This window comes from Centrocercus urophasianus, unplaced genomic scaffold (genome assembly GCF_019232065.1).
Source record: "Centrocercus urophasianus isolate 14NV4802_14NV808 unplaced genomic scaffold, USGS_Curo_1.0 seq_15, whole genome shotgun sequence".
Classification (NCBI taxonomy): domain Eukaryota; kingdom Metazoa; phylum Chordata; class Aves; order Galliformes; family Phasianidae; genus Centrocercus; species Centrocercus urophasianus.
Window position 1 is genome coordinate 4583094 of NW_024884697.1, and position 25548 is coordinate 4608641.

The 25548-nt window shown below is 40.7% G+C and overlaps 1 protein-coding gene across 3 annotated transcripts in view; it reads left to right on the plus strand.

The window, feature by feature from the left end:
• The window catches only part of CELF2 (CUGBP Elav-like family member 2), a 364188-nt gene that overhangs the window by 117192 nt on the left and 221448 nt on the right, over window positions 1-25548 (plus strand). The gene's annotated exons all lie outside the window — the stretch shown is intronic.

Consider the following 25548-nt stretch of genomic DNA (forward strand, 5'->3'; position numbering starts at 1 on the left):
AAAAAGAAAAAGAAAAAGAAAAAGAAAAAGAAAAAGAAAAAGAAAAAAGAAAAAGAAAAAGAAAAAGAAAAAGAAAAAGAAAAAGAAAAAGAAAAAGAAAAAAGAAGAAGAAAGAAGAAGAAAGAAAAAGAAAAAAAAAAAAAGAAAAAAGAAAAAGAAAGAAGAAGAAAGAAAAAGAAGAAGAAGAAAAAAGAAAAAAACAGCCCTTCTGGCATGGTTTAAAGATTCACCAATCAGCACCAGAAGCTGAAACCAAGATGTGAATATAAACCTCTCTTTGACTGCCCTGGCAACTGAGAAGTCCACAACCAATTTCTAAATCACATGGCAGATCTCCCAATTAATGCCCAAAAGGCTGTTTCCTTGAAATCAGAGTCACGCTATAGTTCCTTTCATACATCGGAAGTGAGTAAATCAGTGAATAATGCAACCCCCTTCCTGTCTGCCAGAACTCTGCCAAACCAAGCACATGGGGCTGGGTTCAAGCAAACTGTTACTTGTTAAAGTAACGTAAAGGATTTGTGTTTTGGAGGGGTTAAAATTGCTCAGATAAAGGGAAAACTTACAGAAGATCCGCAGGTGCCTGCATGAATACTCCCCAGTCTCTCTGATGCGAGCTGGCAGGTCCCATAAAGCCACTCAGCCTTGAACAGGGAAGGGAAGGGAAGGAGGCAGAGAGTAAGAGCTCCAGCTGCGACTCCAAAGCCCCAGAAAGAGCCTCTAACCCAATTCCCTTCAAGTGCACAAGCCTCGCGAACTGCAGCATCTGTTTGCCACTGTATTCACCGAGTTCACAGGGCAAACAAAAGATCCATATCAAGCATGCATCCTTCCAGAGGGGGAAATCCTTCCTTCCTTCACCCATATATTTGCCTTTCTTTTCTTTCCGTTATTTTTTTTTTTTTTTTTCCAGGGGAGGTGAGGGAAAGGGGGGTTGTCACTAATTATTTTTTTTATAGTAATTAAGAGAGCTAACACCAGCTAGGCTAGAGTGAACGCAAACAAGACCCCTATAGGCAGCACAGTGCATTAATGTAAAATATGCCCAGACAACATAACTTGTCAGAGAGGATTATTTCTGCTTAGTGAATCTGCAGGGGCCCCTTTGCTCCACCACTCAGCGTCTGCCTAGAGAGAGAAAGAGTAGCCATTAGTGAGTAGCTACTGTGGCATTGATGTTTGAGCGCACTTCTGAACTGGCTTTTGTTGAGAATATCGGTGCAGAAAGCATGCGCTGTCCCAAATCCGCTGTTACTATGAGAAATGAGGAGCTGCTTTTAAGGTATGTTGTCTCCTTTGTTTTAACGCGTGCTTTCGAGTTGCCTGGGCCCGCTGCAACTATATCCGTGCTGGGTATTAAGTAGTTTCCCTATTTAAAGGAAAAGACAGGCATTGCTGCGTGCAGGGAACGTTTCCATGAGTTAGAACCGCACATTTCATGTATGACGACAAATGTACGGAGAGGGCAAGGAGGGAAAATATAATATTTATGTATCTTTCTTTTTTTCTTCCTTTTTTTTTTTTTTTTTTTTTTTTTTCCCCTTAAATGAAAGGCGGTATTTCTTTTATCACCTCCTTTGCAATATTTCTGCCTGCCTCATTATTATGCACTGGGCATGGAATAAGCATGGAAAAAGCTCAGGGAGACTCCATATTAGAGCTAGTGCCCTAAATACCACTTTAATTTTCACTTACCCTGTGTAAATAGTTATTAATGCTCTGCCTCGTCCTCTCCACTTGAAGATGTTTTAAAAATACACAGATACTTCTGCATGTGGGATTATACATATATTCTTTATGCTCCCAGGTTTAGCGGGGGGCCAGCACCGAGTTCTCTTTTCAGAGACACACACAGACACACACACACACACACACACACACAGAATTATGCTGGAATTGGCACCCCGCTTTGAAAAATGTAGTCTTTTGTTTATTTGCTAGCAGACATCATAGCACTGAATACATCTTTTGGTCTGACAATGGGACAGCTGAACAATGGTGCTGTCAAACTAGCTTAATGTATGTCTGGCGATGGGGTGTTTTTGTTGTGTTTTTTCTTTCCTTTTCTCAGCCCCTTTTTCATTTCCCTTAATCTTTCTGTGTATGCAGTATAATATGAAGTCTATTGCCTAATTTGTGAAGGTTGTTTCATCTGAGATCCGCTGCTAGTAGTGCAGGGAGGGGGAGGTTTGCGTCTTACAATTATTCCATGGCATTAAGTTGGAGATTTATTGGTATCATCCTCTCCTTTAACTGTGAAGAGAAAACTTATTGATTCTGAAAGCTTACAATACTGCTGTCAATCTGGCGAATGCATAGTTGCCAAATGTGCCCTTGCATGATTTTATGCCCGATCATATCAACTTTAACTGCTGTTTTGAAGATACTGCTTCTAATTTTGTTTAGGTAATGAAAATGCAATAAAAATGATAAATCAGATCTCAAAGTGGGAGCCTATGCTACTTTCCATTTTTATAATCCAGCTATTAGCATATGTTAGAATTTTTAAGGTCAGGCAGAATAATTTACCTGGATGATTCCTATTCATATCCCAAAATCTAACAAATTATTCATATGACATTTTGTGAATTATCTATCTATTTTGACAGCCATAGGATCTGAACACTTAACAGTTTTTGTTTTGCATCTGGAAAAATGTTCACAGACATGATGCACTAGGAAAATAAACTGTTACAAAGCTCTTCAAAAATTTGGAGTCTTTACTTGAACAGCAGCCTGTGTCTTAAATGAAATGAATTGTCATCAATCTCATGGAGTTTCTGAAGCTATGTAAAGCCTTTAAATAGTTTGCATCTTAAGTAAATGCATCACTTTCAGTTTAATTGTAGTCTTTACTTCCGAGAGAACAGGTAGATGGTTGTCAGTGTGGTTTATTTTTTGCTTGGATCAATTAATCTTAAGGGCTTTGTGATTTTTTTTTTTTTTAATCTGGATCCTAGTGCATGATTTATACAGGATCAGGACCCCTTAATTTAAAACAACACAAAACAAAACAAAACATTAAAGATTTATTGGTACGGATCAAAACTTTCTAAGCATGTATTTTCAACAGCAGTGTTTTATGGGAGACTCTGAGTGTTTGCTGTGCTTCTTTGCATTTTTTCTATCATTGTCTCATCTCCTTCCCTTGTGTTGAGATGGTATAAATCAATATGAAAGAGTTTACATGAATAATAAGGTAATATCGCATAAAATACGCCTGAAGCGTAGAGGTTATGGATTATCAGGTGGTGCCTGCATACTGTGTGCTGTGCATAAACATGAAGAGTGCACGGATTGTGTTTAGTACAACGGGACCATGCAGTAATTCACTTTCTTTGGAGAACTTCTTTGGAGCCAAACATTAACTAGTTCACAACTGCTCCCCACTGCCAGCTCCGGGTGCGTTGTGTTTTACCAAGTTATCCGCCCGCAGTTTGTGTTCTCTGGCAGCTGATGCCCTTTGTGCCGGGAAGCCCGGTGAGCAGCTCGCTCTGCTGACATGGAAATTCCCCTTTGGTGACTGCCCAGAGTAGGGTGGGTGCCACGTCTGTAGCAGACACCCAGAGACACCTGGACAGCACACTCACCCTCCACTTACAAGGACTATTCAATACTAAAACTCTTTCCCAAGCGCTCTTCTCACAGGTGAGTTCATACTAAACTTTCAGTAGCTCCTATGTTTTCAGATTAAATGCTGCATAAAATCCATAAAATGAAGATTTTTTACTTAGATTGCCAATTACTTTGTATTTTTCCAAAGGTGTTTTCTGACATTCCATTCACATCAAAGACTAATTTTTGAATTAGTCTGTGTGAATCCTGCTACAAAAAAAAAAAAAAAAAAAAAAAAAAAAAAAAAAAGTATGAATATTTACTGAAATACTGCTTTTTGAGCCATAACAATTATTATTAACATCAAAGAAAGTGAAGCAAATCTGTAACATATGCTATTTCTTAGCATGCCTGAACAAAATTGTTGGCTTTTGACAGACTGTATAGGTTTAGAGCTCTCATGCTCTTAACATCACAGGTGTCCTCAACCTTACCTATGCTAAATCTCGCCCATTCACAAAGCAATGTGGTGCCTAGCAGTTGTCAAACTTGGCAACATCTGTTTCCATAACAGTGCTAAGAGAGCTAATACAGAGACTCTGCATGAGTTATTTGTTCTTGCAATGACCAGGAGTAATGCCAAAAAGAAATACTGTCCTTGGTCGTACCTGGTAGAGCAAGGTGCTAATGTGGGACTTGGCTTTCCATTCTGCCATGGGAAATGGAAGTGAAAGATATTTATTTATTAGCCTGGAATCTTTGTCTTTATTTTTTCCGGATTCACAAAGCACAATCTGTAACATCAATATGTTAATATTCTCTTTGTTAAATGAGAATAAAACTGAAGTGTTTCTGTTATCAAATTTAAGTATATAAGATTGCAAACTATACCTTTGGGGCTGAAAAACAAAGGAGGGCATTCAATTAATATTCATATCTAGAAGTTTTACTGCAAGTGTAGATTGTGCTTGAATACTTAAGAAGTCATTCAGAAGTGAATCAATACTAATTATTGTAATCAGGAGGGTTAATTAGCTGAAGATGCTGCTGATGGAAAGTTCACTGCTTACAGCCCTGAAAACACCTAAGTTGATGAAATCTGAAAGCAAGATGTCGAGGAGGACTTTGTATAGAAAGAAAGGCTTAGCTTTCCTTTGACAGTTGTTCCAAAGGGGAAGCGTGCCTTTTACTTTGTCTTTTGCATGATATTTATTTGGGGAGTATTAGAAGATGCAACTAAATCTATCTTGATATTTTGTGGTAGTTTCTCATTAAATGCAAGTACCATTTTGGATAACCTGTACTGTCTCCACAGCATTCATTTGCAGATTACCATAAATTAATATGGATAATCCTATGCATTTGAAATCTTGTTCCAGCACTGTTATGGAAAGCAATTATTTTTATTTTCTTTTGCCATTTATGTGCACGCATGGGGTCCTTCCATGTTCTGTATACATAAATTGCACATGCTCTCTGTCTAACATGCAGGTATACATCGGTGTGTATGTACACCACATGCACATGTGCACACAAGTTTAAACATTTGTTTATTGTGACTGTTTATTTCTATAATCCCCCTCCCCTAGAAGTTAGTTTTCATCTGCAAAAAATTATTCAACTACACATAATTCAGGGATGAGCTATTGAACAAGTAATTCATGAAATTTAGGTCAGATTATAAGGGATAAAAGCTGAAAACAAACAACAGAAGAAAACCATTATCTTTTCCCTTAATTAGAGCACTTGTGTTTCTTAAAGAGAGCGTTACTGAATTCAGGAACATCTAACTATACCAAATCATATATCACAGATGAATTGTGGCAAGCTTTTTTCTCTAATGATGGCTAGTTTTTTTTGTGTTGTATTTTTTCCCTCTAGTTACATCTGCTAGGGTTATAACCAAGATGAATGTCTGGACATTTATCTGAGCACATTGTAAAAAAAATAAAATAAAATCTCTCTCTTTCACACACACGCTCATGTAAACTCCCTGATGTAAAGTGATGTTTTTAAAAGAAAGAAATTCTGTTTCAAAACATATTCTTCTTCACTCTCTAATACATTAGAGATTATCATGTGCAGGTGCTGTTTGTCTTTGCAACTGCTTCTCTATGACTGTTTTACTGCTTCCAACACGTTTACTTGTATGTCAGCCATATAAAAGGGAACTGAAAATGGCAGCTGTTGAGAAAGCATGTCGCCATGCCTGGAATGACATGCATTATCAGGGCAGCAGGAGTTGCTGGCTCCACAGCCCATTCCGACTTGACCTGCTGAATGATTGGCTGCCTGGGATAGTGATGAATCGCTGGAGTTTATGAAACAGGACTGCTGGCATCCTCACAGAGGAAACAAAAACTGGATTTTTCCTCTAACTCTCATGTCATGGCAAAAACACAGCTTTTCTGTTGTTGCTTTGCTTTTGTGTTACTTCACCCTGCAGCGGAAGCAAATGCAGCAATTAAACTTACTTTAATACTGTCTTGGCAAGTTAATGCTGCGCTGAAGATTAACTCTCTTTCTGGGATGGATAAAGACAGTGAATGTCTAAGTAAGAATTTTCCCAAATTTAGGGTGAATCTTGATCTGGACCCTAATGTTTTCATCTCCCATTCCAGTCTTGAGACTTACATACCCTAAGTACTAATGAGCTCAAGCAGGATGCAGAATGGATTTTAGCTACTGTTACAACTTTATTCTCTCTGCTCTGCTAAGGAGCAGTGACCATTTCTTGGGCTAATATCAGACAGATGCATCTTCAGGTTTTCTCAACTAATGGCCAAATTAACATTGCTGGAAAGCATCGGCTCTCAAATTTGCACTCAGTGTCTAGGTGGTTCATGAAATTATATTATGCATTAAGACCACATTACTGGTTTAGGCTCTTAAGAGTCAGTACTTGTAGGAAAAAATTGTGGTCTGTAAACCTGCACCGGTGCACCAAGAAAGACACAGTATGGATCACAAGCTGCCCTGTAAAACGCAGCCAAGTAAAAAATGATCCTTTTATTTCAATTAAAGCACCCAAAATTGTGTTTAGGAGCAGGATTACTTGCTTGTCTGTCCATGCAGCTAACTTGGTGCTGGTGTGCTAGCCTGTGTCTCTCATTCTGGTAGAATAAACTAATTTTAGGTCAATTCTCTGATTCAAAGGAATAGGATTACCAAAAAAATTGCTTTGGAAGTTTTAAATATTGCACTTATATGAAGATAATGCTTTCTGCTGTTACATTAGAGAGGGTTTTTCCTGAGTCTTACGCTTTGCTGCCTAAGCTTTTCTCCTCCAGTTCTAAAAAGCAATTTGCATGCTTGCATTCGCTATTAGACTTTTTCACCTTCCTCCAAATAATTCAGCAGTGGCTGCTGCTAGGCTCTGGATGCCAGAGAGGCTGAATCGCTTCTGTTATTTAAGTCACATCCTTCTTGATGTCCCTGCAACGATTCTGAAACTGAGGAGGGCAAAGTTTTACAGTACGGAAAGTGGTGGCATCAGGAACTGTTGCATGTGCCTTTGGGTGCACAAAGGGGAAACACTGTCCTTGCTTCCGAGTTCCCATGGCAGCAAATCAGCAGGTCATCTTTGAGAGCAGCCTTTGAGGATGCCAGACAACAGTCTGTCACGAGGAGGAAAACAGAGCAGAGGGCTGGAGGGGAAAAAATTACAGAAAATCTGAGAGGGAACGTGGGAATTTGCTATCCCTTTTAGACAAATAGAGGAGAGAAGAGAAAAGCAAGGGCATCCTGACGTGGATCATCTGGAAATTGAACCTTGCAAGTGTAGATAGCTGTGGATGATGCCATGGCTGTGCTATGGAGTGAATTTAAGATTCAAATCCTGCACCTGCTCTCCCTGGAAGCTGCAGGTCAGCATCTGAAGAATTGAGGGCCTCTAGAAAAGAAACGGTGAATTATCAGAAAACTTACATTCTAAGAGACTCTATTTTCAACAATCTCTTGGTTTCGTTTTCTTTCTCTTCTGCCTAAAAAATTATCTATTTTCAGTTAAAATGCGAGGAAGAAGCTCACTCTAAAGCTTGAAAATTTGCCTGCATCATTCCAGCCCACATTTAATTTTAATGAGAGAGTTATATAACCTCCTTTAAAAATAACAAAACACTAACAGAACTGCATTGGCAACATCAGGTGTTCTGCAGAACTGCTCAGATGAATCATATGGAGATCTGCCTGTGAACGTCTGATGAACACACATTTAACTTAGTTAACCCCCATGCCTGAATGTAGCAATCCAAAGTGACCAAATTTTTTTCTGACGAGTTGTTTTCACAAAAGGATACCAAAATAGTTGCCAGCCTTAGGGCCTCATGGCTAATCATTTCTGTGCTATTTAATGGATTCAAAAGTTCCATATGAATTATTGTGACTATACAAAAAAAAAAAAAAAAAAAAAAAAAAAAAAGTGAAAATTTTATGTTAAAAACTGAGCTAGCTGGTTTTTAATGTCTTGCTTCAGAATGGGAAGCCAGCGCTCCTATTTGTTGTACTGAGCCTGAAATCTCTGAAATTGTTAAGAGCATCCCATTAACAGGCAGCTCTGGGAGAAATAAACATTTGACTTTATAAATGTTCCTTTGGGAGAGAGAACTCAGGGAAAAAGAAATCAGAATCGGTGATTTTGAACCTGTTAAACAACTTGGTTTGGACTCAGTCTTTGACTTCAGAATGTCCCCAAGCCACTGGTTGCTGGAAGATAGAAAGGATGACAGTACACTTGCCCTACTCATTCTCTATCTCTGCGCATCCATTACAAGCTATTATCAGTGACAGGGCATGGACTAGGTGGACCTTCTGATCTGACCTATGTGACAATCCTCACAATGTAGGTTTAGGGAAAAAATAAAAATACAAACAGGCATGGTGCAGTTTTCTGCACGTCCAAATGCATTACAGTTGCTGTAGGAGCCTTTTCTTTCTTCCCTTCATGTCTGATTTAATGGATTCTGTCTGCAGGAAATAACAATGTCAAACAAAGCTAGTTACTTTACATATTATCAGAGTGATTGTTTGTTATTTCTGAGGACCAAGATGTATGCCAGGCACTTCACTAACAAATGAAAAAAGACCTTAAAGATGTTGCAAATTGAGTGTAAGGCGAGGGCCAATTGTTGGCAGTAAAAAGGAAAGAAAAACACGTGGCAGCAGTGAATGGAAAGGAAGACAGAGGTTAATGCTATGAAGATCCTGCAGTTACTCAAAGGTGCATGGCAGAAGATTAATTTAGATCCTGTAATAAACCCCACAAATTTGTTTTCATTTGGTTTTTTAAAAAAAAGTCTACTTCTGGCTTCCCGTCTCTTTCAATGTCCCTTATCCATCCTCTTGCCATGCTGCTGTCATATCGTAATTTTACAATTGCCTTTGCCCATTGCTTTGGGAATTGCTTCCCTTAGCACTAACTCCAGATACAGCACTTACCTGTACCCAACCCATACACCCTCTTCCACTGTCTCTCCCACAACAACCAGCCTCCAAGCTGGACAAAAACCTTCAGGAATCTCAAATTGATAATAAAATGGGGGAGTTTTTATTGTCTCCTAGTAGTTGTCACAGTGACTTCGCACTAAGATATGTTTGATTATGGTGGGCTCTTCCCCTGCCCAGTGAAGGCATTTGTGAGAATGGAGTTTCACACATATGAGCACCCATCTTGTCTTACAAGTTTATGCTTCTTCGCCTGAAGATACTACAAAAGCCAAATCCAATCATATGAAGTCTCCATTATAGGTTGCTCTTCTAGAGTTGTATGGAAAGGTGGGTTCTTTTTGCTAAAGTACCCATTATTTAGAAGGAAATCAGATTTGCCCAGAGCATGCAGAACCCTTTTTACTTTACTGGTGGGGTTGCAGTTGGTGCTGGAATCAGTGAGTGGCAATATAGTTCATAAAATATAAAATAAAATTAAAAAAAAAAAAAGAAAAGGGGAAAAGGAAAAAGGAAAAAGAAAAAGAAAAAAAAAGGATAAAGAAAAAGTCAATGCCTGTTGCCAAGTTTGTGAGAGGACTGGGTTGGTCCTGTGTACCTACGCACAAGCACTATACAAAGGTAAAACTTACAGATCAAAAGCAATGCTCTTCAGTAGGATTGTAAACAAACAATAGGAAGGTGACTCTGGGTCCTAGACATTTAGATTGCCACAGAGAGCCCAACTGGAACACATGATGGCCAGATGCTCAGCAGGATTTGACTCCATTAGTCATAAGTGACCGTCCCAAGTATTTGAATGCTGTTAGCAAAGTTGGGTGTTCCTCCAAAGCTTTGTAAAAGCCCTCAGTAGCCTTGAGTGTCCACCTCATGCCACAACACCTTGCCTAATTGTTTCACGAAGATTGAGTTATTACCTGCGAAATGGAATAAAGGCCTCATACCCAGAGTATGATAAAATCACCCCTACAGTGTATAAAATAGAAAGGAAAAAAAAAAAATGAGTAGGAAGTTTTACTATAGCAACCAAGTTTACATAATATCAGTATGCTTCAAGTGAAAGCTCTAGAAATGCTTAATTTGAGGTACCTTTTTCCAGGGCTAATTTTAAATGAGGTTTATTTCTGAAAATTACTGATTAGCTGCTACTGAGTAGCCCATTGGTTCCTCCTCAATAGCAACTAAGATTTCAGTACTCAAAATTCATTGATCATTCTAGCTAATAATTTAATTTTCTTTCAAAAGCTTTTGGTTGTGTGCAAACTGTTCTGTATCTCAAAGCATGATGAAGGGAAATATGTTATGTGGGGTTTTTTCGTTTTAGGAGAAATCATAAAGCAAATAGAAATTCCTTACTCAAAGTTTAAAGGTTTATAAAGCAAAACTTTATTCCAATGTCTAACCTAACTGTTAACGATGGACTTGCTACAAATAATCAAAGTATTTGCAAAGGGTAAAATTGTACAGAATTGGGTCCATTACGTTGGCTGCTCAAGGAATTTTACTGCTTTCCACATTAATTGCTTACTGCTTTCACACAATTATGCAGCTCTACACAGATGCTTTGTTCAATTCGTGCTTGTGTGCTTTGCTTTTCTTTCCACTGCCTTTCTTGAACCTCCAGAAGTGAAGCCATAGACTTCCTGGTCACTGATAGACAGGCATGCTCATTTCCTACCACAAAAACACGATGCTCTATTTTCCTCTATTAGCCATGCTACTCTTTCCCTGCTCATGGCTTACCCAGGAGGTATTTCTTTCTGATAGATAGCAAACACCTGATTTGCATTGGTACTGGTACTGGCACTGGTACCATCTGGACCAGATTTCCTTTTCCACTTGCATTAGTGCAAGATCGTGATTCCACCAGAGTCACTTGAGCCTGTTCTGAATTTGCACCACCACTGCTGAGATCTGATTCTGCCTCCTCTCCTAGAAACTTGCTTTGATGCCAGAGATAAGCTGAATCCAGAGCATGTTCATTGGCTTAGGGGAGAGTAAAGCAGAGGATTTGAACTCTCTTCGTGCTGCCTTGCAGGCTTGGTGTAGTGTGAAGTCACTCGGAAACTTTCCCTTGAAGTGATTCCAAATAGCATTTCCTTGGTGCAACACTGGGGGGCAAGTTGATTAAAAGAGTGGCAATTAAGGAATGAGTGAGAAGCAGGATTTGGAGAGGTGAGCACTACGCTGGATTTGGCTGTGGTACACGGAAGGCAAAGGATGAGAACGGTGGCGGTGATGTCAGAGTGAAATCATATATTGAGTGATCCGACAAGTCCTTTGTCTTTCTCCAGCCCTACCTCTATTGCGTGGGTTTCTTTTTGAAGAGGTGTTCATTTTCAAAGGCTGAATTGTTTGGAGAATTGCATCTAACATTATCAGTTTGAAAAGCCTTTTAAATGGTGACTAATCTGCAAATGGGAGGTAGAACTGCTCCATCTGCTTTGTTAGGTGCATGGAGAAACTGAGGCACTGAGAGTGCAACCGTGGAACAGATGGGGTCTGGGCCTCTGAAATGAGGGCACGCTGAGGAAGAGGCATTTGTAGCTGGAATGGAGTTAAATTCCCCAAACTGCTCATTCCAAATTCCAGGTTCCTTCCTTAAAACGGCCATATGCTCCACTAGCTGAAAATGCTTAATATCAGTGGACAATGGTTGCACAGCAATAATGAAGCTCCTCTAAGCTCTTGTTTACCTCTATTGTCTGATACATACTGTGAAAATTAGTGCAGCTTCATTTGCTATTACCCCTCTTCATTTCTCTCTGTACTGTAGTAACAGACCAAAGCTTCAATTTTTTTTACCTCAGCAGTGTTCCTTCATTTTTAATAAAAGTTGCTATTTTGCACACTAGTGCCCATCAGGAATGTGGTAATACCGTTACAGATAACAGAGCCAACGTGCAGATTTTTGTTGTTGATTTATTTTATTTCTCCATATTTGAGACTTAATTCATACATACGCACTACATAATTTATGTTTGAGAGCCATATGATCTGAATGCAGTTTCTTCCTATAAGCTTTCCTTGAGTCTTATCTCAGTATCTTTTATAGGCTGGGTTTCTTTTTGCATTTGACCCTGTTCCTGCCTCTAACTTTTAAATGGCAAAAGCAAATGTGCTTTGAAAAGTGTGTTACACTGTAGTTGTTAAATAAAGCAATAACCTATGCACTTGTAATGCTTTCTCTATGACCTACTTACATACTACTTCACCCTCCTTATAGTATGATTAAAAGCTGCTTTGAATCCACTATTCCCTCAAGGGATTTGAGGCTAGAATTTAACAAACTGCTGAGAAGGCTTAAGTCAGTAAGAGGGCTTCCCTACAGCTTCTTCCAGCTAATTCACATGTAATTAAAAGGAAAATAAATATTTCAAAAGAACATACGTTCTAATGAAGCATTTTTAAGCACTTACACCTTGTGAAATGGGGTGGATTTATAAAGAACTTACTATCTCATGGTCAGATTTCTAACAAAATCATTTGTGATGCTTCTCCGCTCCCCATCCTTTCTATCCTATGACTTTTCAGCCAGCAGCGGTGGGAATGCAGACCTTGAAAGTGGCTGGGGAGAGTGACGTCTCTCAGATGTAGCACCAGCAAAGCGATGGAGAGGTACGGATCCAGCCACCACGGGGTGAAGGGAGAGTGGAGACTTCTTACAGGAATATCTTCATCCTGACAGAGCTGTCTGCATTTCTCCTGAGCTAAAACCTGCCTCTTCTGCAGTGGCAAGATTTTGAAATTGAAAGTTAATCCAACTCTGCTCTGGGCTGGATTAACCACCATGGAGGCCTCAGATCAAAACCCAGGTGGCTGCATCCAGCTGGAGAGAGCTGTGCTGGTTTCTCCTTTTATTTCCACTTTGCACTTATTTTTTTATCCTCTCTTTAGGCCCACGCTCTGGCGGATGGCTGGCGGAGAGGAATTGCGATCAATGGAGTAAAGGAGAGGCATAGCTTTGCTTTGCGTTTCTCTACAGAGATGTTTAGGTGCCACAGAGCTGAGGACAGTATGCAAACATATAGAACAGAGCAGATTAATAACACCATAGATATCTGTGCAGGACTGCAGCTGTCCTACGGGGATTACACTGAGGGCCAAGCAAACCTTTTCTTTCTTTAGACTTGCAAAGTAGGCAAAAATTTTAGCAGCCTGAGGGTTTTTTCTTCCTTTTTAACTATTTAAAATGGAAAAGTACCTTGAAGAGTGCAATAAACCAGACTCTGAAAACTCGCCTAGTCTGTATTTTTATCATCAAATCGATGGTGGTCAAAATTTAACTAAAACTTGGTGCGATTTATAGCATACTCATGCATTGGCCTGCCTTAATTTTATTCTGAAATACTACTCGAAAAGTTTAAGTGTAGTAGTGCTTAATCAGTTTTTGTTGCTTTTTTTGAGTGCTGATTATCTGGAACAAATAGAATTATGAAACGTGGAGAGAGATTCAGAATGAGAAGCAAATACAATGCAGATAAACATTTTGTCTGTCTAGACTGCTCAGATCTTTCAGTAATCTTTGCAAGTATGTTAATATTCTTTCGCCTGGAGCTGCTATGTACTGAAGCAAGGAGGTTTTGGGAGAGGCAGAGGAAAATTTATACAGATTTTCAGGGGGCGGAAGCGTGGGGTGGGGGGGGAGGAGGGGAGGGAAGGGGAGTTGCTTCTCCTGTCTGTATGTGTAGAGTTTGGTGTACGTCTTAGCGATGCCACTTCTGTGCCTTTGCTGTGGACAGCTCTCAGTGCAGCATGACTGGGAAGGGGCTTCTGGTGTGTTACAGATGTGAGGGTTTGCTGTGTAAAATCCATTGGTACCTGCCAAAATCCTGTTTTTCGATCAGGTGGGGCTCATTGCCACAGCATCACCTCACGAAGCAGTGGCCCCAGTTTGGGTGCTGAGGTCTGAACCGTTTGGGTGGGCAGAGCCCACCGATATATCCATCCCCTGTGCCCTCTGTGCGGTGAGACGTCTGCACCTTCCTACCCCACACGCCCCCCCCCGTGACAAGAGGGGGGAGGAGGAGGGGGCAAACCGACAGCTCGAGGTTTTTTAGGCACTCAGGATGAGGGTTTCCCCTCAGTGCCATCTGCAGCTCCAGCAGGGCAAGGCTTGGCGCGACCTCCGTGCCCGAGGAAGGGGCAGTCGGCGGAGGCCCCGCTCGCTGCCTCAAAGTTTGCGCGGTGCTCGGCGCGGCTCGCGCTCTCCGCTCGTACGCCGGGCGCGGCGGCGGGGCTCCCGTTAGGCCTCTGCCCGGAGCGGCGGGACCCGCCGGGGGCTCAGGGGTTAACGGAGAGCTGCAGCGGGGACGTGGCTCCGCCTCCCCGCTCAGCACCTGGCGCTTCACCGACAGTTGCCTCAGCAGTCGATTTCGGAGGGGATTGGCGGAAAAACCAAGAGGGGGAGAGAAATGTGACAACTGCCGGGGCTGGCGGCTGCTGCGGGGAGGCCTCCGCACCTGTGCCTGCCTCTCCGCCGCCCGGCGCAGTTGTGGGATCCGGCGAGCCCCGCCACATCCTCCCTGCAGACCGCCGCCGCGCCCGGAGCGCAGCATGACTTCTTCGTTCAAGCTGGATTTCCTTCCGGAGATGATGGTCGACGGCCGCTTGCTGGTCTCTGATAGAATGTAAGTGGCACTGGGGCTTCTTCCCTCCTCCCTGCCAGCCCAGCCGAGTGCCTCGCAGTTGCTTTGTGCTCCCCAGAGGGCCGGGCGAGGGAACGCTGGGCGCCGCTGGTGCCAAGGGGGGGGGAAACGTGAGCGTCGCTGCGCTCGGGCTGCGTGCTGTGGAACCGAACCCCGCTCCTCGAAGCCCGGTCCCGCTTCGCACGTCCTGATGGAGCGGCAGCTGCAGCTGCGAGCGCATGGGACTAAGAGCAGGCAGAAAGCAGGGCTTTTTTCTTCTTCTCTCCCTCTGTATTTCTTAAGTTCCGCCAGCTGTCTGGTGCAGGCAGCGCTAATTAGCACGAGGCTGTGCTTTACGTGCAGTTGGAGCGGTGATAAGGTTTATCAGGGGGTGCCGAACGCTGGAATTTCAGGCAGAGAAGCGTTTCCTAGTCTCCAGTCTCTGCTCCATTAATCTCGATCTGAAAGTTTCTGTGATCATCCTCTTGGGCTTTGCCAATTGACAGGAAATTTCAGGTAACCTCAGCCTCGTTGGGGGGGGGAAAACCAAAAGCTAGGAAAAGGGGGAACGCCGAAAGATACAAACGCTGAGCGCTGTGCTGCGTTTGTACCGTTTCTAGAATGCCTTTTATTTTGTTGCTTTTTCTTTCTTTCATCAGGATGACAGTTGTGGTTTGAGTTGCATGAGTGTGAAGCGAGAGGCTTTGGCATTGAGTCTGCACTGGAGCTATTCTGGTTGAAGCAGCGCTTAAGTTACAAATGTAAATAAACCCGGGCATGCTGCAGACTGTCACCTGCGATTTGCACAAATCGGGTTGTCTGCTGTGCCCCCATCCAAGACGATTTCGACTTTTGTTACCTCTTTTACTGGCAACAAACTTTCTGCTCAGGTGGTATGCTTCCTTTCCTGTCTGAGCAAAGGCATTCGGCAGTAGGCAGTTGTTCAGGCAGCTGGGATTTAGTAAGTGTGATAGAGAAGGAGCAGGGGCAGAACCTCCTTCGTGTGAACGACTGTACACTTTTTTAGTCTTCAGAGGACAACAGAGTGTGTAAATGCTGCCCGTTTCCTCTGGTTAGTGATCTTAATTCAAATGAGTTCTCTGTTGTTTTCGCTCTCTCCCTCCCTTTAAGGTCTGTGTTCTTATTGGTATCGGTCAGCTAGGCTGAGTTGAAAAAGGTGCTGTATTTCTGTCCTTTTGCATAAAAATAACATAGGGTTTGACTGATGGGGCACAAAGTTGCACTGAACGTTCAGTTCGCTTGCTTTCCAGCTCTCTGTAGGGTCTTGCCACAGCCACACTTTCCCTTGTCTTCACTGTCTCTGCTTTGATTAGACTTTCTACCTGCTGTCCTTCTGGGCAGTGAGAAAAGCTGCCTCTAACAAACATCTGCAGGCTCAGAGGCATTATTAACTGCATCTGATGATGCCACGTTATTACTTGGGCTTATATAACTTTATCTCTAACTTGCCCCTCAAGGGGGGAGTACCATGTCAGACTCTTGGTTCTGCACACTGTGTCTGGGAGACATCCATGGTGTATTTTAACACAGTTTGAAACACCGTCGGTGTTCATCAGGCGCAAGTCTACATGTATGTCTAAAGAAACAAAAATGACTAGATATGTCAGGTTTGAAGCACATCTGTAAATACTGGGGTGGGACAATGAAACTGAGGGGGAATTGCTCCCGCACACACATTATTATTTTTTTTTTTTTTGTAGGATTTGATGCTGGTCCCTCTTATTTGTTGCGGAGAGCACTTTTCTTGAAGAAAAAAAACTTCCTGCATCTCTAGTGGTTGTGTTGTGTTGTTCTGGAAATGCTGCCTCCTTGTATTAGCCAAGCTTGCTTTGCTGCCAGTCGAAGTAATTGTGGAGATTGTATGATTTCAAGGGATCATGTGTCATGCATACAAATTAATGTTGAGAGTAAATCCTTGTTAACTAAGAGAGCGTCCATCCTGAAAAAATCTTGAAAATAAATGCTCTCAGTGGAGGCTTTCCAATGCCACCTTTCTAAAACTGTGTAATTTGCTGTTTAAAATGTTATTTCGTCCTTCTAGCAATGTGCATTTATGTGCCAGTCCCCAGCTCTCTGGACTAATCAGTGCTGAAGAGAATGCAGTTTGATTACGCATTAAGGGTCAGGGGCATTTTCACACCTTGCCCTTTGGCTGGCCCACCCCAGACGTGCATTGAGACACCAGCAGCGTGCTGTGCTGTGACAGTACAGCGCAGAGCATACTTGAAGTTATGATGCAGCACAAAACTTTTAACCTCGCCATCTGGTCTAGCCATTGAGTATAGCTTCGTTCAGTCTTTAGCAGAAAGGAATTTCCTATTTTGGAGTGAGGCAATTAGCGAGATGCATGTAAAAATCTCTTCTGTTTTGCAGTGAAAATTTGCAGAATAGGATTTTATTTTTTTTTATGCCAGTGGGAAATCAGGAATTGGTGCCATGCAGTATCACTTACACTTCACATTGTTTACACATTCAAAGGTTCTTTGTAAAAGGGGTTATTTTCAGTATTATATGTGCTTTCAACATGCAGTAGGGAAGGAGAATTTTCATTTTTCATATCTATTTTGAAAATCCAATGCTAGCTTGGTAGTGAAAATACTCTTACCTCTCTCAAATTAATTCCTCTCAAATGTTGCAGCCTTCTTTGCTTTGCTGCTGCTGCTATCTAGACAAATATAAGTAAAACAACATCAGATACTTTGGGCATGATTATTTAGTGTAATTAAACCATATGCATAGCATTACTGTGCCTGATTAGTAACTGATTGGCAGTTTTACTGAAGAAGAAAAAAAAATTATTAATAGAAAATAGCATTGAAAAATAGACGCTCCAGGATATGAAGCATGAACTTCTTGTTCTTGAGGGTAGATGGCAAGTTGGATGCTCCATCCATCACAAATTCTTGCTTACATGTAACTGAAAGATCAGGAACTGTTTGATGTTATTCAGAGCTTGCACGTGTTGTTTTTGAGGAAGAACCAAACATGAAGATACAAATGGAAGTAAACGTGTGTATTTGGGCAGGTTTGGAGAGGGTTAATGGTTCCTAAATGCAGTTACAAAGCATGAGTTCATTGTAATTTGCTTAGTAATTTCACTGAGTTACCTGTAGATGCCAACAGTATGGTTGTAAAGTGGTTGCTTTGACTATTAACTATTCATCATTGTAAACCCCTACATTGATTTGTGCATTTGTGCAATACCACAAAAGATTTTTGGTTTCATGATGCATGTTCTGCTGCCTGGGATTTCCTTTAATGTAAATGACAAATAGCCCTTTTTACTACCAAGGCAAACTCAAATTTTACTGTAGTAGTTCATATCTGGGTATCATGTCAATAAAATGTGATACCCTTGTCAGATGGCTTACAGCAGTTCACATGCAGCTGCTTGGGTTCCGTAGCAATTATGCATGAAAGGTATTCACTGTTGAATTCCTGTCTTTTTTTTTTTTTTTTTTTTTTTAAAAAATAAGAAACAAAAAAATGCAATGTGCTGATTTAAAAGGTAGTGAAGATCAATCTTCAATACTCTTTGCATACATTGTTTAATAAAGAAAGGATGTTGTCATTCATGGGTTGCTTGTGCACTTAACAAACAAAACCTTTCCCCACTAAACGTGCAAAACAGGGACTTTCCCAGCGTAAACTGGAGGTCACAGCATTTTTTTTTTTCAACTTCACCTCAGGGGAAGCTCAGCATACTGTCAGAACTAATTTATCAGCTACCTGTTTCTTTTGTATGTAGAATGTCAAACCATGAGTTGCTTACTGAAAATGGATATCCTGCTATCAGCTGTTTTGAATCCATACCCTCACCTTTGTACTGGCATTTCTTTAACTTTGGTATAGCAGTAGCTTTATTTGAAGTATTGTGGCTTGTTACTTAACCGTAACTTAATGGACCACGATTCCCTGGGTCATTGTTGAGAGTGCACTGAAAGGAAAGGAAAATTCTCGATCGTTTACAAGGATCTTCAGAAGGGAAGGCAGATCTTTAGGTATCAGCTGAATGATTATGGTTTTGGGGTGCCTTCTCCCCATCCTCTTTCCTAGTAACTGACTAGAGTCGCATTCAGTATTTAGCCTGCCATAACTCTTAGCACATTAATATTTAAATATATCTTTCACTTCCTATGATGTGATCTCACAAGTTTTTAAGCCTCCCCCACATGTATTCATCATCCAAATTAATCATCACTTATGATTGCTTTAAAAACTTTGACAAGTCTAAATATTTCATTGGCATTTTAGGATGTTTGATATTTTATAAGCATATGGACTATTCAAATTTCATAATTAATTCATAGGTTAGTATAAAAATACTTCACCCAACTGGTATAGGAGAAAGGTGTACAAAATTCAGTGGTTTTTAAAAACTCCTGGAATAAAAGGAATACATCTTGGCAAGATCCTTCTAGAGAGGATCTTATAACTTAGTCATATTTTTTTTTTTCCCTATAAAGCAGAGAGATGAATTATTATTATTTTTTTTACTTCATTTCTACATACAGTTTCCTATAGTGGATTATTTCTTGCGTGTACATACAATTGCATCTTCTGACACTGCTTCCTTTGATTAAAGCAGACTGGTGGCTGGGTAAGGCTAACAGAGGCTCAAGTCACAATGTACAGAATGCATACATAGAGCGAGGATGAGCTTTACTAAGCAAAGATGTGGGAAAACAAGAAAAAAGCCTTCATAGGTGCAGAAAAATGCAGGACTTAGAATGCCTGCTTGGAAAATAAAAACTAATTAGGGCAATAAATGTAATGTTCTCAAATAATTGTGAAATAATTATTCCCCTTTAGAATCTTCGTACTTTAATTGCTTTTCCCCCGCATTCTGCATTCCTTTGTAAAAGGAATAGAAGCATTCGTGTTCCTCCAGGATTTCATTTTTCATTTGCAGTAAGCTGCTGGCTTTCTCATAAAGGTTTTCAGAGATATGTTGCCTTAAACGGTGTTGTTCTTCCATATGGTGTTAAATATTATAGGTGAATGGCAGATGTTGAAGTGATAAATTCTCTCCTCTCGTCCAGATAAAGCACCTTGAGATTTAGTCGTGTAGTTTCTCCATCCTCTGTATCACAGATTTATAATCAATTCCTCATTTTCATTGAAACTGTATTACATAAATAGGACACTTCAGCAGTGTATTCTCTTTGCTCACAGCTTGATCCTTAAAAAATCAGCTGACAATAGTTTAAAATTATAATATTAATAAAGAGAAGATCATCTGGCCTTCAAAATGACATCTGAAAGCAGCTTCTGTTTTGTGTTAAATCTTAATTACTGTATTTAAATGAATGCCTAAATGAGCCAATTCACAAAGGAGTTGCATACTGTACCACTAGTGCCTGTTTTGGTGATTTTAATGATGCTTTTCTTTATATTTTTTTTATTTTGTTTTTTTTTAATAAAATAAAAAAAAAAAAAAAAAAAAAAAAAAAAAAGCTTATACTGAAGCTCTGTTTTCTTGCATCCTACAACTCAGATGAAGATCAAGTATCCTGAGTCTGGTCCCTGCTATGGGACAGTTTCTCTTGTGTGGATCCCCTTGCCCAGAAAATGATGATAGTGCTACTTGATGCCAGGTTCAAGGCACTGCTTCCTGAGAAACCTCAAAATCAGCAGGAAGGACTGCATGGCCTCCTGACCATTACTTTGTGAGCTCACCCATTGCTCCCTATAAGGGGCAGCATATTTTCTGCACTGGAAGGACAGAGTTTTTTTTGTTTTTTGTTTTTTTTTTTCCTTAGCACCAGGCAGGGGCTTCTATGCCATGCTTGTACATGCAGCCCTGCTGGATCCCTCACCCTGAGAGGAGGCAGCCGTGTCCAGCTGTTCTCCGCTTGTCCTTCCTTCTGCTGCCACCTGGGATGCTCCATCTGTTGTGAAGAGGTATGCAGGGAATTCGTGTCCTTTCTTGCCCTGTTGTGCTGCAGAAGTTGAGCTGCTTCACGTTGCCAGAAGAACAGCAGCCCAAGTGTTTCATTCTCGTTGTTTTCACGTCCTGGTTCAGTTCTTGGATTGTTCTCTGAATCTTAGTGTGAGGTGTTAAGGTTTGTGACATTAGTTATTTCCATAAATGCAGCCCTTGATCTTTAATGAAATGATATTAGTAATCTACTGATTTTTATTTCTATTTTTTTTCCTCAGTGTGAATTACCATGCTAAAGCAAATGCAGCTCTGACAGAAGGGCCTACCACAGAACATCTCTCAGCAGTGTTAGCAGGTCATTGCAAAGCTAATCTACAGCTTTCTCAGTTTCTTGCCACTTAGATACGATGGCTTCTGTACAGAGGGGTTGGAGTGTGGATAAGATCTATCCCTGTTGCCCAGCTGTGTGCAGCTCATTACCCTCTGGGTGTAAGAGAGGCAGTTCCTGCTGAACCAACCTTGAGCCTTTCTGCCCTAAACCACACTGTGCTGTTATTGCTCTCAGTTACTCTATCAGTGTTCTTGAAAGCGGTTCCAGACTGGTTGCAAGTCACAGCTGATGAGCTATCTTTTCTTATATAACCTTGAAAAAGAACGAGGAGCCTTCATCCTCCTAATCCAAAGGCGTGATGCTGTTGTCCTGTTTGATACACACTCGCTCTTTCTGTTTCTTGCTTCTCCATGGCTCTGCACCACTGACTCACTCAGAGATGCAAAAAATAAAAATAAAAATTAGCAGCTCGCTTGACCCACCACTCGTGCCATTGACTGCAGACCTCTCTGGCACGTGGTCCAGTGGCACTGGGTGGCCTGGCGTCACATAAGTGCACTTCATTTCCCTGAAACAGACCCAGGTAATTGAAAATTATTAACTTCTGGCAGCGGATAACTGTATTTGAAATATCTACAAAATCAAGAGGTCTATTCTTCTCTTTAATTTTTTTTTTTTTTTTCCTGGCTCATTCAGTTGCCTAGATCTGTCAGCTTTCCTCTGTAATTCATTGTTAACGAGAGAAACATCTGTCTATGCCCTTTATCAATAAACACTTTTTTTTTTTAATATTTTACCACAGATGGATTGTAAAACAAGCATTGGGAGTCTGAAACGTTGTCAAACATGCTGCATGCCCAGTGGCTATGTCTTAAAGAAAAACCTTCTCCGTAACTGGTTTTCATATCAAATGCTGTAGAAAATCTAAGTAGATGTCTGAAGCCTACTTGATTTCACTATAGTTTGAAGTAAACTTGATTGCCTCATGATGTCTTCGAGGGGGGAGCGAAATCCCCTGTTGTGTATGTGGTGTATCTGTAAAAACGCACAGAAAAGCGATTTTCAGTAGTTGAAAAATGAACCTTCAAAAATTGAAATTTAAACTAAATTTCTTCCAAGATCTTATTGCATGGAAAACTTTTCAAAAAACGTTACTTAAAAATAAATAAGGGGGGGGGAGTGAACAATCAGAGGATTACAATGCCTGTTACTTCAAGATTTGTTGTGAAAATCCCCAATCCATTTGGTTTGTTTTTTTTTTTTAGTCTTTAAAATTAGTTCCTAAAAATGTCCTGTTTGGATGCTATTCAGAGATTGTTACAACAAAAACCTAAGTGCCCAATTAAGGGATAGCTATAGATTTAGATGATCTCTAGGGGGAAAATACAAGCATCATTCCCATTGTCCTAAATTGACACATGTAATGCAACTTCTTCCTTTTAAGCAGTGCAATTCTAGGATTGCAATGTGAGCACTGGCTGTAGGTTCACAGCAGGTTCAGAGTTGCCAACTCCTGGAAACGAGCATTGAGTGGGAGGTGACCAGGGGGAAGAGGAAGAAATAAAATTAGTGTTTCATTTTGCAAGATGTGGAAAAATACATGACAAGTGAAGCAGTTTTTAGAAAAAGAACGTCTCTAGACAAGTAAAGCAATATTATCTGATATTTAGTTACAGACTATAACCTGCAGTCTGTGTTCAAGCCAAACTTCCAGTGGGTTTACAGGAGCTTGGCTTGAATGAGGAATGCATAATGCTCTGCTTTGCTTCCAGTGCCAGCCTGGCCAACTCTGAACCAGGAATTGCAACACTATAAATGTTTTTGCATTCTTTTTTCCCTATGCTTCACAACAGAGCAAGCTTCAGCTCAGAAACCAGAGATACCTAACCTAGGAGATACTCTCATTCCTTGCTAGCCAAGCGTGTTGATGCTGTGATAGAAGGTAGTCAATTCTAATTCTTGGAAGGAATGCTCACACATCTCAGGTCAGGGTGGAGGAGGGTTCTTTAGCTTGTAATAAGCCTTTTCACCTTGGCTAGAGAGAAGGATTCCTATCAGTGCCTGAGGGGCTCTCATTTCTCACTGACGTGCATCTCTCTCATTTGGCTGCAGAAGACAGAATACGACTTCTCCTTTCAAGTTGCTGCGCATGAAAAAAGACACTATGCAGCAGCTTCGTGGCTGGGCTCTGATATTGTGAAGAGAAGTTCTACAGTGTATTACTGACTTTAAAACAACTGTCTTTGCCTGAGTTCATTACTGCTTAAATAAATGTAGCTTAGTAGCTCACATGCTGGACCACATTTGTTTATCATTAAGACAAGGCAGCATAGAATAAGTCCTCAGAGTTTCGATATCTTCTCCTTACTGTACTCATGCCTGTGCAGTTCTGCGGTGTATTATTGGAATGGATTGGAGGTATATATGCTTTATTATATATTGCAGAGTGTAACGTCTTTGGGGCAGATTCTCTGTATTTTTGAACACTTCTTCTGCAGTGACTTACAACAGGGCCTTGTGGACCTTGATTAAGGTTCATGCATTTCATGGTAACTAAGAGAAGCAATTTTTCAACTTGCTCTATACAAACCCTTCATTTGGAGCAAATGCATGGTAATTCATAGAGGAACATGTTTTTCAGCCAGAAATATTGGTTACAGTACTTAATTTGCCCAAGCAGTCTCCAGCAGCAGTGACCCATATCTGTGTTTTCAGCGTGTTACTCCAGGCTCTGTTAGGTCATTTCTTTTTTCCCATGTGTGTACAGTTTATCGGATTTGGGAAAAGGTCCTTCAGCTGCCTGTGTATCTTTGCTCAGGAGCAGCAGGCTGCTTGTAGTGAGAGATCCGCACAGGGATTCAGAAAGGAACAATTTTCAGCTTGTGAAGATGCCCACATTGCTACATGGAAGCTCTGCAGGAAGTAGACTCTTCTGGACTGCTTCTGTGCCTTTTTGTTCCCTCTCTCCTCACCTCCACATCAGGGGACACTTAAACTTCTTTATTTTCCTGGCCTTCGGAGGATTTGAATGTCTCTCAGCATCCCCGTGCTCTTGGTTTCTATGCAAGTGAGAAAGGAAATGGAGAGGAATGCAGCTGCCTTCCATCAGTCAGGTCTTTGATTTTCCTGTCGGATTTGAAGATGTAGATATGGAGTGAATTTAGAATTGAGAGATGCTAGGCCCCCATCTAGAAAATGGGGGGAGAAATGTATGTTTTTAAATAGGCTATCATAAAAGATGCAAACTCAGGATTACTTGGGGGAGAAAATCATTATTTAAAATTAATGTTATTTTTAGAAAGTGGAGCATCGTTTATGGTAACAGCAATGGAGATTTTATTTTTAAGCCAAGCAAAGCCTCAAATCTCAGAAAATGCAAAATTGCTGCTGATAATTTTTGAATGCAAACCTGGAAGGCTTTGCTGAAACTTAGGAGGAAATGAATCAACTCTCTTCTCCTTCTTCAAAACTCTTTGGGCAAAAAAATCTGTAAATATTTAACAGCAAATAATCACATTGCCAAGAACCAGCAAACAAAGCCCTTTTATCCAAGTCCTATAATTTGTTGTAAATAATGAAAAACCTTTGTAGATCTAGCTGGAAATTTTTTTTCTTCTTTTTAATCAGTGAAGAAGCTTAGCATCTAGCACTTTAAAAATCCATCAACATAGCTAAGACTCTTTTCCAGTCTCTTACCACCTCATGTCATATTTTTGTCTGTCCTTGACACATGCAATTTGCCCTGCTGATACCTGTTTAAAATGCTGCGAGCCTTCAGCATGCACTGCTACATGTTGTGTGCCTGTACGAAGCTTTCCTCTTTTCTGCCTTGCAAGGTATGAACTACCCTGTTATCTGCTTTTAGCTACTGCTGAAAGGTTGCTGTGACCACTGCTTCACCCTGTTATCACCATCCATTAAATATTCAAACAAACACCTCTGTGCTTCCTACCCAGCTGCTGTGATGGAAGAAGTTCTTATAAATATCTTTATTTTCCTTTTTATTTGATAAGAGAAGTAAGAGGAACCCACTGAACTTAGAGATGTAAATTATATCAGAACTGTTCAATGATTTTATATTCTTAGTTTCCAGCCAGTGGCTCATGTCTTGAGATTCCCTGCAAGTATGACCATCCTTTGTAGTCACTGCTGTGTTACCCAACATATTGGAATTATCAGCTCTGATTACGGATAAATGGATTTATGTGTTGCTGAAACAACGTTTTTTATAGGCAAAAGGCAGTATCTTTTCTTGCATTTTTATAGTGGGTCTTTTGCTAGCAGGTTCTCTCAGCTCATAGCTCTATTTTTTTTTTTTAGTAGCATCACATGGCGATAATCAACCAAATGCTGTTTTATTGTGTGGGTTTTTTTTTTTTTTTTTTTTTTTTTTTTTTGATTGCCACCCCTCAGAACCACAAGTTGCCCTACTTACCCAGTGCAACTCATTGTGTGTAGGTGATGTGCCTTTCCAAGGACATCTGCTAATTCCAGATGATAAGCTGAGAGTTTCAGCCAGGTTCTTCCTGTTGCAAGAAGACCTGGTTAAGCTCAGTAGGACTTTAATGTAATCAAATGTTAAGAAATCTGCTCAAATTACAGCTATGACAGATTTTCTGTGTTAGTAGTTACTTCAATGTTGAGGTGTTAGTGAAATCTCTGTCATTAGAGGGGGTGGTATTCCTTGA